A 16,621-nucleotide genomic window follows, 5' to 3' on the forward strand; every position below is an offset into this window, starting at 1 on the left:
GACTGTTTATGCCTAACATCTAAGATCAATAGTTATTAAATATCACCACAAATCATAGTTGAGAAAATTTTCAAAATTATGTGATAGATAAATGGATTTAAACCACTTTCACCTTTCTTGCTTCACCTTGAAAGCAGCAAATTTTGATCATGTTTCTACTCTTAAACAAGTCAAATTGGTCAGACAATTGATCATATCTCAGGTATTCACATAAGTTAAGAAAAAGAAAGAGACATTTCCATGATTCTAAAGCAGAATAGGATAGGAAAGCATAGGAAAATGATTTCCAGTTTCAGTCCCATTCTAAAATTTCCAAAGGAAAAAAGACATGGAAGTAGAGTGGGAATTAAGGAGAGGAGCAGCTTATATTTAACTCAGAAGAGCACCACAGACAAAGATTCTGGTGCATAGCCCGTGAGCAACTCTTCCTTCATAATTGGGAGCCTCCCACAAGGGCAAGGATGCATCCTACAATCTCTGAGGGAAGGAAATAATCCATCCTCTCTTCTGACTCAGGAAAGAATGATCTGTTGCCAGGAGCTGAGTACCTCAAGCAGCCTGATCAAGTGCCAAGAAATGGTAAGGGAAGTTTTGGTTCTTGCCTGGAAGAATTGCAGGATGCTGCGGAGATTCCAGAGGCTTGCATTTCTCACAGAGTTTGGATCAAAGTGTATGACCAGTATTTTGGCAGCCCAGCAACCTCCCTTGATGAACCAGAAGATTTGTGAGCCCAGAGAAAAAACCTTAACCTCTGAGAGGCAGAGTGGCATGGGAAAGAACCAGGAGCCCTGTTTGTTTGTTTGTTCTCTTCCCCTGTTCACTTACAGATTTGCTGCAGGATCTTGGACAAGATCATTCATCTCTGTGGGCATTTAGTTTCCTCCTGGGGGTAATGTGACCCTTTCCAACTCTGATACTGGTGATTCTCCTCCCATGTGGGGCTGTAAACCACAGTGGCATTGCCTGGTCTCGAGAAAATAAGACCAGAGTTTCCTTCAGGTTCCTTTGAAGCTCACAGATTCCAAGTTTCATGATAGAAGCAAATACATATACCACCACCTCATTGCTTTCTTATACCATCTTACTCACAACAGTTTTAAAGCTTACCTGTCAACTGTGGAGGCCACAACAACAAGGTCATTTCCATAAAGAAATGACTTTACTCAAAGCTTCCCTTTGAAGTCTTCTTTCTGTCTGGTGGTCAGCAGCCTTTGTTCTTCAAATAAGAAAGGCCCAAACCAATTGTTGCCCCGGTTTGCTCCTCTTTGCATGTCCACTGGATTTATAAATGATGCCTCATTCAATCCTGTGCCTCACGCCAGAAACTGGGAAAGATCTATGACCTCTCTCCCTCAATTCTCCTATCCATCACCAAACTCTTCAAGGGGTCTTCCCATTGCACTTATGATGATGTTCAAAATCCTCACTCTGGAGCAGAAGACCTTATGTGAGTGCTCCAGCCTCTTCTCACAGTCCCTCCCCTCTTGATCACTGTGTTCCCAACACCATATCCTCCTTAAAGCCTCCCGATGTCTGTCCACAATACACTCATATCTGTCATTCACTCGGCTAAATCCTACTCATGTTGTAGCTGGCATGTCATTTCCCCTGACAGGCCTGCCTCATCTCCCTCTCCCCAAATAACTCATGTTCTTTTTATAGTCATCACCAATTATGTATTTCCTTGTTCACCTATTTATAAACCTCTCCCTCAAGAATTTCCAGGAAAGGATGGACCATATCTGTCGTCTCCATCACAATATGCCAGTGCTCACCACAAAGACCAGTCCGCCGAGAGCAAATATTTGTTGAATGACTGACCAAATGAACATTCCTTCTTATTGTCAATTTCCCTCTTATAAGCTTTGTCATGAGTGATGCTGAAGATGATAACCTCTCTGTACATTTCTCACTTTCTCAAGACCCCTACCTATGAAGAATCTTTTGGTTTTGGCCTTGGCAGGCCTTATCTGAAGCTTGTCACCCTCTCGTTAAATGTATCCTCCTTTGCTTAGGGATGCAGAAACTTTACGAGTTTGCCAAGGGTAGGCAGGCTTTTAAGAGCTATAACATGGTGGTCAAGAGCTCAAGCTCTAGTGTCATTCAGTACTGAGCCTTGAACCTTGTCTCTGCCCCTTCCTAGCTAATCTGACTTTGGGGAAGTAACTTAGCCTCAGTTTCTTCAATCCTAAAATAGGGATAATGATAGAACTTAACTGGTAGGTTGTCTTTAGAATTTAAGGAGGTAGCAAAGGTGAAATGGCTGGTACACATAGCAAGTGTCTGATAAATACAATTGGTTTGCCATCTACCTCCACAGGGATTAAAGTGTGTGCTGCTGTAGCTGCTGACTAACACTCCATGAAAGGAGTTCAGGCTGGAGAGTGGAAATGAGGCACTCTGTGCTGCAGGAAACTAGCAGGATAGGTCTTCAGATAGTTAGATATTCTCAGGAGCTGATTTTATGAGCCCAATTCTTATGTCTTCTCATATCTAGAAAAACACTAAAATCCTTCATGGTGCCGACTGTTTCTCGTGACTATCTGAAGTTTCATGAGGTCAGCAGAAACTTTTCTACAAAAAAATATGAGCTTGATTGCAAGCACTCCCATTACCAAAATCACATATATACTGTCTTTCTCTCCTGCCTCTTTGGAACAGTTTCTCAGCGCTATCTGAAGTGCTGGGCTGCAGTCCTCATGTTGCCCAAAATAAAACTTAACTCTCATCTCTCATCTCATGCATTTTATTTTAAGCCAACAAATATTAGCTCTTATTGTTATGTTTCACTTAATCTCAGGAGGAAAGTTCAAATACCAGGTTCCAGGACTGGGGAATTTCTGAGGAGGCTTTTTCCTTTTTCTATCTCCCTTCCCATTACATTATACTCTACCTACCCTATACTTTATGGTCCCAAAAGGTGGCAATAAAAATGTGATAGATTTTAATTGTTGATCCTGTTCAACTGAAGGTGTAAGCAGATCTGAAACGTACAAGCTAGCAGTATAAAATTGCGGATGACCATTATTTAAACTGGCAAGATGAATCGAGTTTAGGAATAACTAAAAATTTTAAAGTCAAGTCACTCTTTCCTAGAGAGTGTTGATGCACTGGCATTTGGTGACAGCTCCATAGAGAACCCTAGTAGGCAGAGAGGAGGTGATACTAACCTTTTAAACAGAACACACAATGTCGGGTTACTTAACATTCCACTCCTACCGCCCTCCCCCACTTCCCGGCCTCGGCAACGGCAACGTGGTTTTTAAATGAGAAGCACACCCGACTGCTCTGTGTAGGTGGTAGAGTGGGAGGAGGTGAAGTGCAAGCTTTATTTTCCCGACTGCTTGTCATCCAATTCCCCTCTTCCCTCTGACTTTCATGAGTGATGAGGTCATCCCGGCGCAGGAAAATCAAACTCCTATTTTTCAAACCCAATAAAGGCCGGCATTGTATCCTGCGTAAACAGAGACCAGACGGGTAGGGTGGCAGGAACACGAGCGGCCCGCCCCCTGGCGGTCGCCTGAGACAGTCGAGCCCTGCGCTCCACCAAACAGCGACAGGGAGGCGGAGAAGCTGCGAGCTAAAACGTAAGTTAAAATTAGATCAATAGTCAGCTTGGCTGTCTCAATCAATGCGTTGCAGGGAGAGCGTACAACCATCTATTTATAAGCTAAACCCAGTATTATCTTCCTCTTTTAGGACGCAGAGATCCATTACAGCCGCGGCAGGGGAGAGGATGCTGCAAGGAGATGATGCACGCCACGGTACAACCTCGCTGGCTGGTCCCGGCTTCATCCGGCCTCAGATGCGCGTGGGGTGGGCAGTGGGAGGATACACTCCTGCAGGTGGTGGCAGCACTGAGCTCTACAGAACTCATTCCCCTGGCGGACCCCCCAAGGACTCACTCCCGCCCACTCCTTAACCTCTATGGAATCCTACGTCTGTTTAAACCGACAGGACCCAAAAGGCAGAACCATCATGGGGGCGGGGGGCCGCCTGTAGATGCAGAGAGGCACTGGCCGCTTCTAACCATCCAGAGCTTGATTGCCCGTGGACTAAGGTTTCTAACCTAGCTTCCCTAAGGGACTGAGTTACTCAGGCCTCGCTCAGTTGCTGTAAATAGCTGCAAACTCCCTTCTCCCGCATTTACAGCAATCTGGGTGATTGCATGTGTAATATTTAAGGCCTTGGTGAAATATCCAGGTGCTCCATCCAGTCCCTGACATACTGGGATACTGGACATTCCCACTTTCCCCAATCGGTGGAAGTCATCTCCAATATATAAAGAAATGCTCACGCCCAGCTCTTGTGTTTAAGTTGTCAAACTATTTTCGGTTTTTGACAGGTGCTATAGACAGAGGCAAAATCTGATACAGTACTGCCTCCTCAGAAGCATAAGATCAAGTCATAGTTCTGGGGGTAAAAATTTAAGTCTTAGATGTGTGCACAGCATGTTTTATATGATGTATTTATGTATTTTTCTTCATTTTTACTATTTTTTTAACAACTTTCTTGCATAATTGTATTTATCATGGAGAAACTTTAAACAGCCAGAGTATTTTAATATTAGCTTCAATATACATTAGACATATTTGTTGTTTGACATTAAAGGATTTTGAGGTAAAGATAGAAGCTGAAGCATTCTTCATTTAGAAACAACCTTTTTCTTCCTCAAATTCTTGTTGGCTCCGCTCCAAAACATATCCTACATCTGTCCCTTCCTCCCCATCTAGACTGCTTCTAGTTTAGCTACAAGCCACCATTCGTTATCCTTCACCTGGATTTACAAAAATAGCATCTTGTCTAGGCTTCCTGGATTTTCTTTCTCCCCACTGCAGTCGACCCGCTCCACAGAGCAACAAGAGTGCTCTTTTAAAACATAAATCAGATCTCAGATTGTATCTCTGCCCTTTGTAAAACCTTCCCTGGCTACCCATTGTAATGGATTAGACCCCAAAGTCTTCACCACAGCCAGAAAGCGGTGTGTGAGCTGGCCGGTCCACCCTCAGTGGCCCCTTGACATCTCACCACAGTTTCTCACTCTCTGTCAGAGCCTTAAACCCACGAGCTCCTAGCACTTGCTTTTCTCTCTGTGCAGAACTAACTCCCTTTCAGAAGATCTTCTCAAAGCTGCCCTGTTGGCATGGCTCCAGTCTCAGCTCAGATATCAGAGATATCAGAGACCTTAGCTGACCGCCCTCTGCTCCTCCAGAATGCAGGATCACATCACCTTGTTTTCTGTTCAGCACAGCAGTTAACTGGAATTGGACTGTTTATTCTTTTTCATGTATCAGAAGTTGGCCCCAGGAAAACAGGCTTCCTATCTTTCTTGTTCACTCCTGTCTCTTTGGGTTGTAGAACAGTTCCTGGTCCACAGCTGGTATTCAGGATACAGTTATTGTATAAATTATTTGATGTGATTTCCTGATATCTACATGCATAGCATTGTGCATATTCTCCCTTGAATTGTATAGTTATTTTTATACACATATGCTTCCTCTTCTCAAGTGTGAACTCCTAGAAGCAGGATCGTGTTTCATCCCTTTTATTCTCCATGGCCTTATGGAGTCTGGCACATAACAGATATTTAAAATATTTATTAGATTGAAATGCAATAAATGAATAGGTAATAGCCTGATATAATATGACTTTACCCCAGATCTAGTTTTCATCAGGGAAAATGCAAAAACATTATGCTATCCAAAGGAGCAGATTGTTGCTTTGATCCTTGTAACACCCTACGCCCCCACCCCAACACTTATTTTCAAAGAACATTCATATTCATTATTTTATTTGATCTTAATACCAGCTCTGTGAGATGGGCCTTTTGATCCACACTTTACAAACGTAGAAACTGAAGCTCAGGGGCATTAGCTGACTTCCTTAAGCTTGCACAGTGAATATGAAGCAAAGGCAGGGCTAGAGACTGCTTATTTCAAACACCCACGTATATGTACACATAAAAGTTTACACAGATATGTCCGCATTTGCCAACATCCTCCCTTCTCAACCACATTTATGATATGGATCAAATGGGATCATAAATGCAAGGTATCTTGAATGGAGATTGGCGTATGACAGGCTCCGAATAAATGACCATTCTTTCTTCTTACCTGCACTATGGTTGCCGTAATTCCTCCATCCCAATAAAGAAGAGCGTGTCTATCTTCAGTTGTTATTTTTATTACTAGACTGATTTCCAAGTTCCTCCTTATTGTGAAATATTAATGCATCATATTAATTGGATACTTTCACAGATCTGAGCAGGAGCAAATGGATTTTTGCTAACTGGCAACCTACTGCTCTTTCATCTTCTACTCTACATACAAACCAATGAAAAACATTTGTGAATATCTGTCAGAACACAGCTTGGCTTAAGTTATACAGTTCAACATCAATGAGGAAATGGCCTAGTAAATGCCAAGGCTTATCAATCATGAACATACACTAAACAAAGCACAGCCAGAATGGCCAAGTAATGAGCAAAATTAGTTCTACAGTAGGCAAAATAAATCAACAGCCTATTCTGACTATTCATTCATTATTTATTGAGTTGATTTTACGTGCCAAGCTCTGTAGTCACTACTGGAAATACAGAGGTGAGCAAAATTGATGAGGTCCCTAGTGATACAACTCTAGTAGAAAAGATAGGCTCAAACTGAAGAATCACACAACAGAGATCAGTGTTGTAAGAAGGCAGAACATGAGGAATGACAGGGAATTCAAGAGAATTCCTTGAGGAAGTAATGACTAAGCTGAGCTAGGTCTTGAGTTCAGGGATGGCTCCATGCCTCCAATAGTTACCAAAGAAGGAAGAAGAGGAAGAAATAATCAAATAAGTAAATATTGGATTGGCCAAAAAGTTTGTTTGTGTTTTCTGTAAGATGGTGCAGAAAACTTGAATGAACTTTTTGGCCAAGCCAATAATACTAGTAATAAGAATATAATGAGTAACTTTTAAACTCTCTTATTTGATAAATGTTCTTGAGTGCCTACTATGTGTCAGGTGGCTGTCTAGGTGTTGGGGTTACAGCATTGGTCAAAGGCAAAAATCCCTGCCCTCATGGACCTACGTTGTAATGAGGGAAGGCATATGATAAATTAATAAAGAATTATGATAGAAAGGAATGTAAAATGGTGATTTCTGCAAAAAAGAAAAACAAACTAAGGAAGTAAGCTAGGGAGGTGGGGTGGGGTGGGTAGCAAGATGCTGTTTTACATGGTGTTGTTCCCTCCGCCTTTCCTGACTAATATATTTGAAGAAGACCCAGCAGTGCTAAAAGAGCAAGTGGAGGGGTCTGAGAAGTCGGTGGGTGACCGCAGAAGGAAGAGCTCTCCAAGAGGAAGACTCTGAGAGTGCAAGGACCATGAGACAACAGTGTTGCTGACTTGTTTGAGGAAGTACAAGGAGGCCAGCGTGTCTGAAGTGAGCAGAGTAAGCAAGGGGTAACTAGTAGATGAGTTCAGAGGAGGAACGGATTTTAAGGGACCTCGGAAGTGACTGTAAAAGTGAGAAGACATTGGAAGCTTTTGAGCAAATGATTGACATTATCACATGTTTTAATAGTCACTTTGGTTGCTGGGTAGAGAGCACCTACCTTCCAGGCAATGTGTTGTATCTTAAGAGGTGACTTCATTTTAACTTCACAAATCTTAGAGTACCCACTTTACAGGTGAAGAAATCGAGATGTATGGAGTGTAGGTTTAAGTACTTACTCGAGGTCATGTGCTAAATAACAGGCAGAGCAGGAATTAAAAGCCAAGAACTGTAATTTCAGCACCTAAGTTGTTAACCACAGTATTAGAGACTGGGCTGGTAGGTGATGGTGATTATACAACAGTAACACTTATCATTCACTGAAGGTCTTCTGTCCTAGCTTTTATTGTAAATTTTATTTCATTCTCACACAAATGCTAGCAGATAGGCCCTATTGCCCCTTTAATATAAATAAGGAGAGAGAGATTCACTTAGTCAGTGAACGTAACTAATCTATGTTCAAACAGTTTATAATTAGAAGTTAGCATTCAAACCCAGGGCACTTCATCTCCTAGGCCCATGCCTTGTTGACTACCAGATAAGTACGGCAAAGTTTTAAATATTTTTATTATAGAGAACCTTTAGAGATTCCCTGGTGGTTTGGTGGTTAGGAATCTGCCTGCCAATGCAGAGAACATGGGTTCAATCCCTGATCCAGGAACTGGGATCTCACATGCCACAGGATAGCTGGTCCCATGTGCCACAACTACTGAGCTCACATGCTGCCAACTATCGAAGCCCAAGCGCCCTAGAGCCAGTGCTGCACAACACAAGAAGCCACTGTAATGAGAAACCCTCGCACACCAATGAAGACCCAGCATAGCCAAAAAAAAGAACCTATAATTGAATCATGTATTCTAAAAAATGCATTCTTTTTTTGATTGGAGTGTTTATTCCATTTATTTATATAATTATTGAAATAGTTGGTTTACACTATTCTCTGTTTCTTTATTCCTCCTTTCCTACCTGCATTTGAATTAAGTATGTACATTCCATTTTCTCTTTTATTAGCTTTTGATTATCATTCTTGATTTTCTTATAGCTTTCCACCTAGAGAATCAATATGTCTTTCTAGCTTCTCAATATATATTCTAAGTTAGTATTTTTGCCACTTCACAAGTAATTCAAGAACTTCATAACAGTTTAACCTCATTTAGACCCTCAAGCTCTCTGTGATATTATTTATAATTTTACTTCTTTGTTATGCTGTCATAAGTATTTCTTTACTTTTGTTTCATAAAGTCAATATTTTCAAATATTTATACATATATTTATCTGCTATAGTATTCTTTGGTCTTCCCTGGTGGCTCAGATGGTAAAGAATCTGCTTGTAATGCGGGAGACCTGGGTTTGATCCCTGGGTCAGGAAGATCCCCTGGAGAAGAGAACGGCAACCCACTTCAGTATTCTTGCCTGGAGAATCCCCATGGACAGAGGATCCCGGTGGGCTACAGTTTCCATGAGGTCTCAAAGAGTCAGACGACTGGGCGACTTTCACTCACTCACTCATAGCGTTCTTTACTCCTTCCCAAAGTCCAATATTACTCTATGGGATTATTTTCCTTTGGTCTGAAAATTGTCTTTAAGTAAATGTTATAGTTGCATTCTCTGGAGACAAAGTCATCAAGGTTTGTTTGTTGGAAAGTATTTTTATTTTGGCTTAACTTTTGAAGTATCTTTTCACTTGATATAATATTTTTCTTTCAGCTCTTAAAAGATGTTAAAACACTATCTTCTTGCTTCCATAGTTTCTATTGAAAAGCCAACTCTGAGTCTTAATGTTGTCACTTGGAAAGCAGTGTATTTTGTTTTGTTTTCCCTTGGATCTTTTTCTCTGTGTATTTGGCTTTCATCATTTTGAATATAATGCTCCTAGATGTGGTTTTCATTGTTTTTATTCTTCTTAGTGTTCCCTGTTCTTGGATCTGTGGGTTGATATCTTTGACCAATCTTGGGAACTGAACTGACTGATCACTACAACGACTGTTCTTTTCTAGTCCCTTTCTCTTCTCCCTCTTAGTCAGTTCAGTCACTCGGTCGTGCTGTAGGATGCCAGTCTTCCCTGTCCATCACCAACTCCCAGAGCTTACTCAAACTCATGCCCATTGAGATGGTGATGCTATCCAACCATCTCATCCTCTGTCAACTCCTTCTCCTCCTGTCTTCAATCTTTCCCAGCATCAGAGTCTTTTCCAATGAGTTAGTACTTCACATCAGGTGGCCAGAGTATTGGAGCTTCAGCTTCAGCATCAGTCCTTCCAATGAATATTCAGGGCTGACTTCCTTTAGGATGGACTGGTTGGATCTCCTTGCAGTCCAAGGGACTCTCAAAAATCTTCTCCAACACCACAGTTCAAAAGCATCAGTTCTTTGGTGCTCAGCTTTCTTTATAGTCCAACTCTCATCCATACATGACTACTGGAAAAACCATAGCTTTGACTAGATGGACCTTTGTTGGCAAAGTAATGTGTCTGCTTTTTAATATGGTCTAGGTTGGTCATAGCTTTTCTTCCAAGGAGTAAGCGTCTTTTAATTTCATGGCTGCAGTCACCATCTGCAGTGATTTTGGAGCTCCCCAAAATAAAGTCTGTCACTGTTTCTACTGTTTCCCCATCTATTTGCCATGAAGTGATGGGACCAGATGCCATGATCATCGTTTTCTGAATGTTGAGCTTTAAGCCAACTTTTTCACTCTCCTCTTTCACGTTCATCAAGAAGCTCTTTAGTTCTTTATTTTCTGCCACAAGGGTGGTGTCATCTGCATATCTGAGGTTATTGATATTTCTCCCGGCAATCTTGATTCCAGCTTGTGCTTATCCAGCCCGTATGTTGCACTTTGCATATAAGTTAAATAAGCAGGATGGCAATATTCAGGCTAGACATACTGCTTTCCTGATCTGGAAGCAGTCTGTTGTTCCATGTCTAGTTCTAACTGTTTCTTCTTGACCTGCATACAGATCTCTCAGGAGGCAGGTCAGGTGGTCTGGTATTTCCATCTCTTTAAGAATTTTCCACAGTTTGTTGTGATCCACACAGTCAAAAGCTTTGGCATAGTCAATAAAGCAGAAGTAGATTTTTTCTGGAACTCTCTTGCTTTTTTTGATGATCCGAAGGAATTGGGCAATTTGATCCAACGAATGTTGGCAATTTGATCTCTGGTTCCTCTGCCTTTTCTAAATCCAGCTTGAACATCTAGAATGTCATGGTTCATGTACTGTTGAAGTCTGGCTGGAAGGATTTCGAACAATTCTTTGCTAGTGTGTAAGATGAATGCAATTATGTGGTAGTTTGAACATTCTTTGGCATTGCCTTTCTTTGGAACTGGAATGAAAGTGGACTCAGTCCTGTGGCCACTGCTGAGTTTTCCAGATTTGCTGGCATATTCAGTGCAGCACTTTCACAGCATCATCTTTTAGGATTTGAAATAGCTCAACTGGAATTCCATCACCTCCACTAGCTTTGTTTGTAGTGATGCTTAGGCCCACTTTACTTTGCATACCAAGATGTCTGGCTCTAGGTGTGATCACACTATCAGGGTTACCTGGGTCATGAAGATCTTTGCTGTATAGTTCTTCCGTGTATTCTTGCCACCTCTTCTTAATATGTTCTACTTCTGTTAGGGCCATACCATTTCTGTCCTTTATTGAGCCCATCTTTGCATGAAATGTTCCCTTGGTGTCTCTAACTTCTTGAAGAGATCTCTAGTCTCTTCTCCCTCTAGGATTTCAATTATACATGCATTGGATCTTTTGACTATGTTCCACATATCTTTTATGTTTTATTCTGTTTTCTCACTCTTTCTCCACACTTTTGTGTTTCAGTTTGGGTCTTCTTCCTTTTCTTTCATTTTTTTAAACTATTCTTGTCTTTGAATAAAATATACAGTGTTCCACATGCTATTAAACTCATCTAGTGAATTCTATGGTTTAGATAATGTAGTATTGTATTTTACAATTTCAGAATGCTCATTTGATTTTTTTAGCATGTCAATTTTGTTGAAATGTTTAATATTTTAATTAGTTTGTCCTCTATTTTCTTTAGTATAATAATTTTAATTATTTAAAATTCTTTTCTTCTAATTACCATATTTGAATTATCTGTGGATATGCTTCTATTGTTTAATTTTTTTCCTGTTGATTATCAATCACATCTTCCATTCTCTTCTCATCTTAGTAATTTTAACTTGCAGCATAGACTTTGGGTATTAAAAACAACACAAAACAAAAAAATCTGGAGAATTTTTGGCTGAAATCTTTTACCAGCAAGGGTTCTTCCTTTTCTCTGATAGGCAGATAGGTAAAAATTGAGTTGGATATGAGTTTGAATTGCAGTATTTTGTGTTTAGTTCACCTCTGGTTTGTCCCTGTTCTTTGCAGAGATTCTTTTGGATTTTCAATTGGAAACCTAACAGCTCCCTGTCTCTTCAGCTCTAAAAGTCCTGCTCATCAGAGATCTTGGGTTTATAGCTTAGCTTTCTGCTTCACACAGGTTCAAAGTCTGGCAAATGATCTGAGAGGAAGAACTGTTGTGCATTCATTCCGAACCCATTATTTCTAGAGGGACCGTGTCTCCTACGCACTGCAGACTGTAAGAGTTCTTACTTTCTCTTTCTGGCTCAGCTCACATACATTTTCCCTACCCCCTCGGAACAGAAGGGAATGAGTCTTCAGTTTAGTTCAGTTCAGTCGCTCAGTTGTGTCCGACTCCATGTGTTGCGACCCCATGACTCGCAGCACTCCAGGCCTCCCTGTCCATCACCAACTCCCAGAGTTCATGCAGACTTACGTCCATCGAGTCAGTGATGCCATCCAGCCATCTCATCCTCGGTCGTCCCCTTTTCCTCCTGCCCCCAATCCCTCCCAGCATCAGAGTCTTTTCCAATGAGTCAGCTCTTCGCATGAGGTGACCAAAGTACTGGAGCTTCAGCTTTAGCATCATTCCTTCCAAAGAAATCCTAGGGCTGATCTCCTTCAGAATGGACTGGTTGGATCTCCTTGCAGTCCAAGGGACTCTCAAGAGTCTTCTCCAACACCACAGTTCAAAAGCATCAATTCTTCGGCGCTCAGCTTTCTTCACAGTCCAACTCTCACATCCATACATGACCACAGGAAAAACCATAGCCTTGACTAGATGGACCTTAGCTGGCAAAGTAATGTCTCTGCTTTTGAATATGCTATCTAGATTGGTCATAACTTTTCTTCCAAGGAGTAAGCGTCTTTTAATTTCATGATGCAGTCACCATCTGCAGTGATTTTGGAGCCCAAAAAAATAAAGTCTGACACTGTTTCCACTGTTTCCCGTCTATTTCCCATGAAGTGATGGGGCCAGATGCCATGATCTTCATTTTCTGAATGTTGAGCTTTAAGCCAACTTTTTCACTCTCCTCTTTCACTTTCATCAAGAGGCTTTTTAGTTCCTCTTTGCTTTCTGCCATAAGCGTGGTGTCATCTGCATATCTGAGGTTATTGATATTTCTCCTGGCAATCTTAATTCCAGCTTGTGTTTCTTCCAGTCCAGCGTTTCTCATGATGTACTCTGCATATAAGTTAAATAAGCAAGGTGACAATATACAGCCTTGACGTACTCCTTTTCCTATTTGGAACCAGTCTGTTGTTCCATGCCCAGTTCTAAATGTTGCTTCCTGACCTGCATACAGATTTCTCAAGAGGCAGGTCAGGTGGTCTGGTATTCCCATTTCATTCAGAATTTTCCACAGTTTATTGTGATCCACACAAAGGCTTTGGCATAGTCAATAAAGCATGAGTCTTACAGTTCTCTAAGTCATTATTTCAGTCACATACCTTCACCAAGGGTTCTGCTGTATGCTCTTTTTCCCAGTAGAGTCCTTCTTCTTGGCCTAAATCCAGTCTTAAGTTTGTACCCAAAATGGACAAATGCTCCTTGGGAAGCAAACTATTGGTAATGTAAGCTCACTTAGAAATTTTAGTTTATTTAATTCTCTTTGCATCCATAGCTCTTCAGTATCTTTAATGATATTTGAAATGTATGTTTTCTTTATTTTTCTTTTGCTATGGTATAGATGTTAGCCTGCTGTGACCTTTTACAGTTTATCCATAGGTAAAAGTCCCTCTCAGATATAAAGGGTTAAAAATTTTGGAGTTGGAAAGGACTTTGGCATTTACCTAATACAGATACCTCACTGGATAAATAAAAAAATAGATACCAAGAATGGTAAAGTGTTTTATCCTAGACTCCAAACTAATCATGCTAGAAATTAGACCTGAGAAAAGCTTTGAGGTGGGCCTCCTGATGCTAAGTTCCACATTCAGGAGGACAAGAAGGAGAAAAAGAGACAGAGATAAAAAGTATATACCATGGCAAGGTCTCCACCTGAAAAAGAGAGTAATATTGGAGTCTTTGTTGTAGTCATTCAAAAGATCAGCCCTCAAAAATTCATGTTGGAAAACCTAGCTAAGGCCTTCTGAGTCAATCATAAAATCTAACATTTGCTTATTTCTGCTTTTCCTACCTTGTTTGAAAACAGGATTTAAAATGGCATGCCAATAATAAGAGCTCCTCCAGGGAAGGTTACAGATGGGGCAAATAGGAAGGATATGTGAAGAATGGGAAAGCCTGTTATCAGAAAGCTGAGAACATTATCCTTGGCAGAAGGATATTGGTAGCAGATGAAATTTCAGGGTGTTGTGGATATTGGAGGCTCATAAATTACTCTGCTCGATAGAATAACTGAGACAAAGACTGGATTCATGTCCTCAAAAACATAATAAGTAAATCTTTCTATCTCTTTCTGAAGGGAGAGTTTATCACTGTCATCTTTCTCCCCTCTATCATTGTTGAGCTAATCAAAGTTTGAAAGGAAGGAAAGAGAGTGTAGGATTAATGAGACCAGATTCTGGAACCTGGAGCAGAGTGATTCATTCTTTCCCAAGATGTATACACACAGACACAGACACAGACACACACACACACACACACACACACACACACACACACACACCCAGCTGCAAGATTCAGGGGGAAGACAGATTCCCTTGGACCCAATCTTAACTAAAGAGCTTCTGGGAAGACTTCTTGGGCAGAGCATCTAGAAAAATTGGACTTGTAAGCCATTTTGGCCTTTCATTTCCTTCCTTTTTCCTGGAGCAATGCCTACAGGTGCCAGGGACACAAAAGCTTCTCAATAAGGATGACAGAGCTGGCAGACAAGTTTAGCTGCCCATTCCAGAGCTGAACTGGCCTCCCCAGGCTTCCTAACTTGTTGTATGAGACAATTAAGTTCCTTACTTGGGACTTCAGTGGTTCAGACCCTGTGCTTCCACCACAGGGGTCATAGGTTTGATCTCTGGTGGGGAAACTAAGATTCCACAAGCAGAAAAATGCCCCCCCCGACAAAAAAATATATAAATCCCTTACGTGCTTAAAAAAAGGAGCAAAACACCCTTCCTGAGATGCTCCACACATTTCTACCAACACATCAAGCCCTCACCTCACACATGACATAGGAAGAACCATTTGAATTTACAGAGAGTCAAACCCTGAGAAGATACTTTAAAGTAAAGGTGATTTTTATGTTTGACATTTAATATGATAGTTGTATGTTTATTTAATATTTGTGATATTTTGTCCTATTCTTGATTGAAATTTTATGTCTCTACTCAAGCCTAGAATGGGCATTGCTAAGCAGTTTAGCAATGTAAATAAGTAACACGGTGGGGTTCAGGATCAGTGGGAAGGAATATGTTCAGGCTTCTTAGAGAAAACACACTGTATTTAAGGATATTATCTCATTACTGTCTACATGCAAATGTGTACTATTTGTAAATGATTCACATATCTTCATTCAGTTCAGTTCAGTTCAGTCACTCAGTCACGTCCGACTCATTGTGACCCCATGAAGCGCAGCACGCCAGGCCTCCCTGTCCATCACCAACTCCCGGAGTTTACCCAAGCTCATGTCCATTGAGTCAGTGATGCCATCCAACCATTTCATCCTCTGTCGTCCCCTTCTCCTCCCACCTTCAATCTTTCCCAGCATCGGGGTCTTTTCAAATGAATCTGTTCTTCCCATCAGGCGGCCAAAGTATTGGAGTTTCAGCTTCGACATCAGTCCTTCCAATGAACACCCAGGACTGATCTCCTTTAGGAGGGACTGGTTGGATCTCCTTGCAGTCCAAGGGACTCTCAAGAGTCTTCTCCAACACTACAATTCAAAAGCATCAATTCTTCGGTGCTCAGCTTTCTTTATAGTCCAACTCTCACATCCATACATGACTACTGGAAAAACCATAGCCTTGACTAGACGGAGCTTTGTTGACAAAGTAATGTCTCTGCTTTTGAATATGCTAAGTTGGTCATAACTTTCCTTCTAAGGAGTAAGCGTCTTTTAATTTCATGGCTGCAATCACCATCTGCAGTGATTTTGGAGGCCAAAAAAATAAAGTCAGCGACCATTTCCACTGTTTCCCCATCTATTTGCCGTGAAGTGTTGGGACCGGATGCCATGATCTTTGTTTTCTGAATGTTGAGCTTTAAGCCAACTTTTTCACTCTCCTTTCACTTTCATCAAGAGGCTCTTTTGTTCTTCTTCACTTTCTGCCATAAGGGTGGTGTCATCTGCATATCTGAGGTTATTGATATTTCTCCCGGAAATCTTGATTCCAGCTTGTGCTTCTTCCAGCCCAGCGTTTCTCATGATGTACTCTGCATATAAGTTAAATGAGTAGGGTGACAATATACAGCCTTGACATACTCCTTTTCCTGTTTGGAACCAATCTGTTGTTCCATGTCCAATTCTAACAGTTGCTTCCTGACCTGCATACAGGTTTCTCAAGAGGCAGGTCAGGTGGTCTGGTATTCCCATCTCTTTCGGAATTTTCCAGTTTATTGTGATCCACACATTCAAAGGGTTTGGCATAGTCAATAAAGCAGAAATAGATGTCTTGTAGCAATTTCTGTGACCAATCCCCATTTCTTTAAAATTATCCACTGTTGATGATAGCTAGCGTTTCTTGAGTGCTTGCTATGCACAAGGCATTTTCCTTAGCAAGGAACACTTTGGCAAGTCTATTGCATTTCATCTTTACAGTAGATCTATGAGGTAGG

At 41.1% G+C, this 16,621-nt stretch overlaps 1 long non-coding RNA gene across 1 annotated transcript; it reads left to right on the plus strand.

The window, feature by feature from the left end:
• The first annotated feature begins 3,527 nt into the window (after positions 1 to 3,527).
• LOC132659968 (uncharacterized) lies at positions 3,528 to 6,167 on the plus strand. Its single transcript, XR_009601081.1, has 2 exons — positions 3,528 to 3,587; positions 3,700 to 6,167. It is a non-coding gene; the product is annotated as an uncharacterized LOC132659968 (long non-coding RNA).
• Positions 6,168 to 16,621: the final 10,454 nt, after the last annotated feature.

Source organism: Ovis aries, chromosome 1 (assembly GCF_016772045.2).
Source record: "Ovis aries strain OAR_USU_Benz2616 breed Rambouillet chromosome 1, ARS-UI_Ramb_v3.0, whole genome shotgun sequence".
Classification (NCBI taxonomy): domain Eukaryota; kingdom Metazoa; phylum Chordata; class Mammalia; order Artiodactyla; family Bovidae; genus Ovis; species Ovis aries.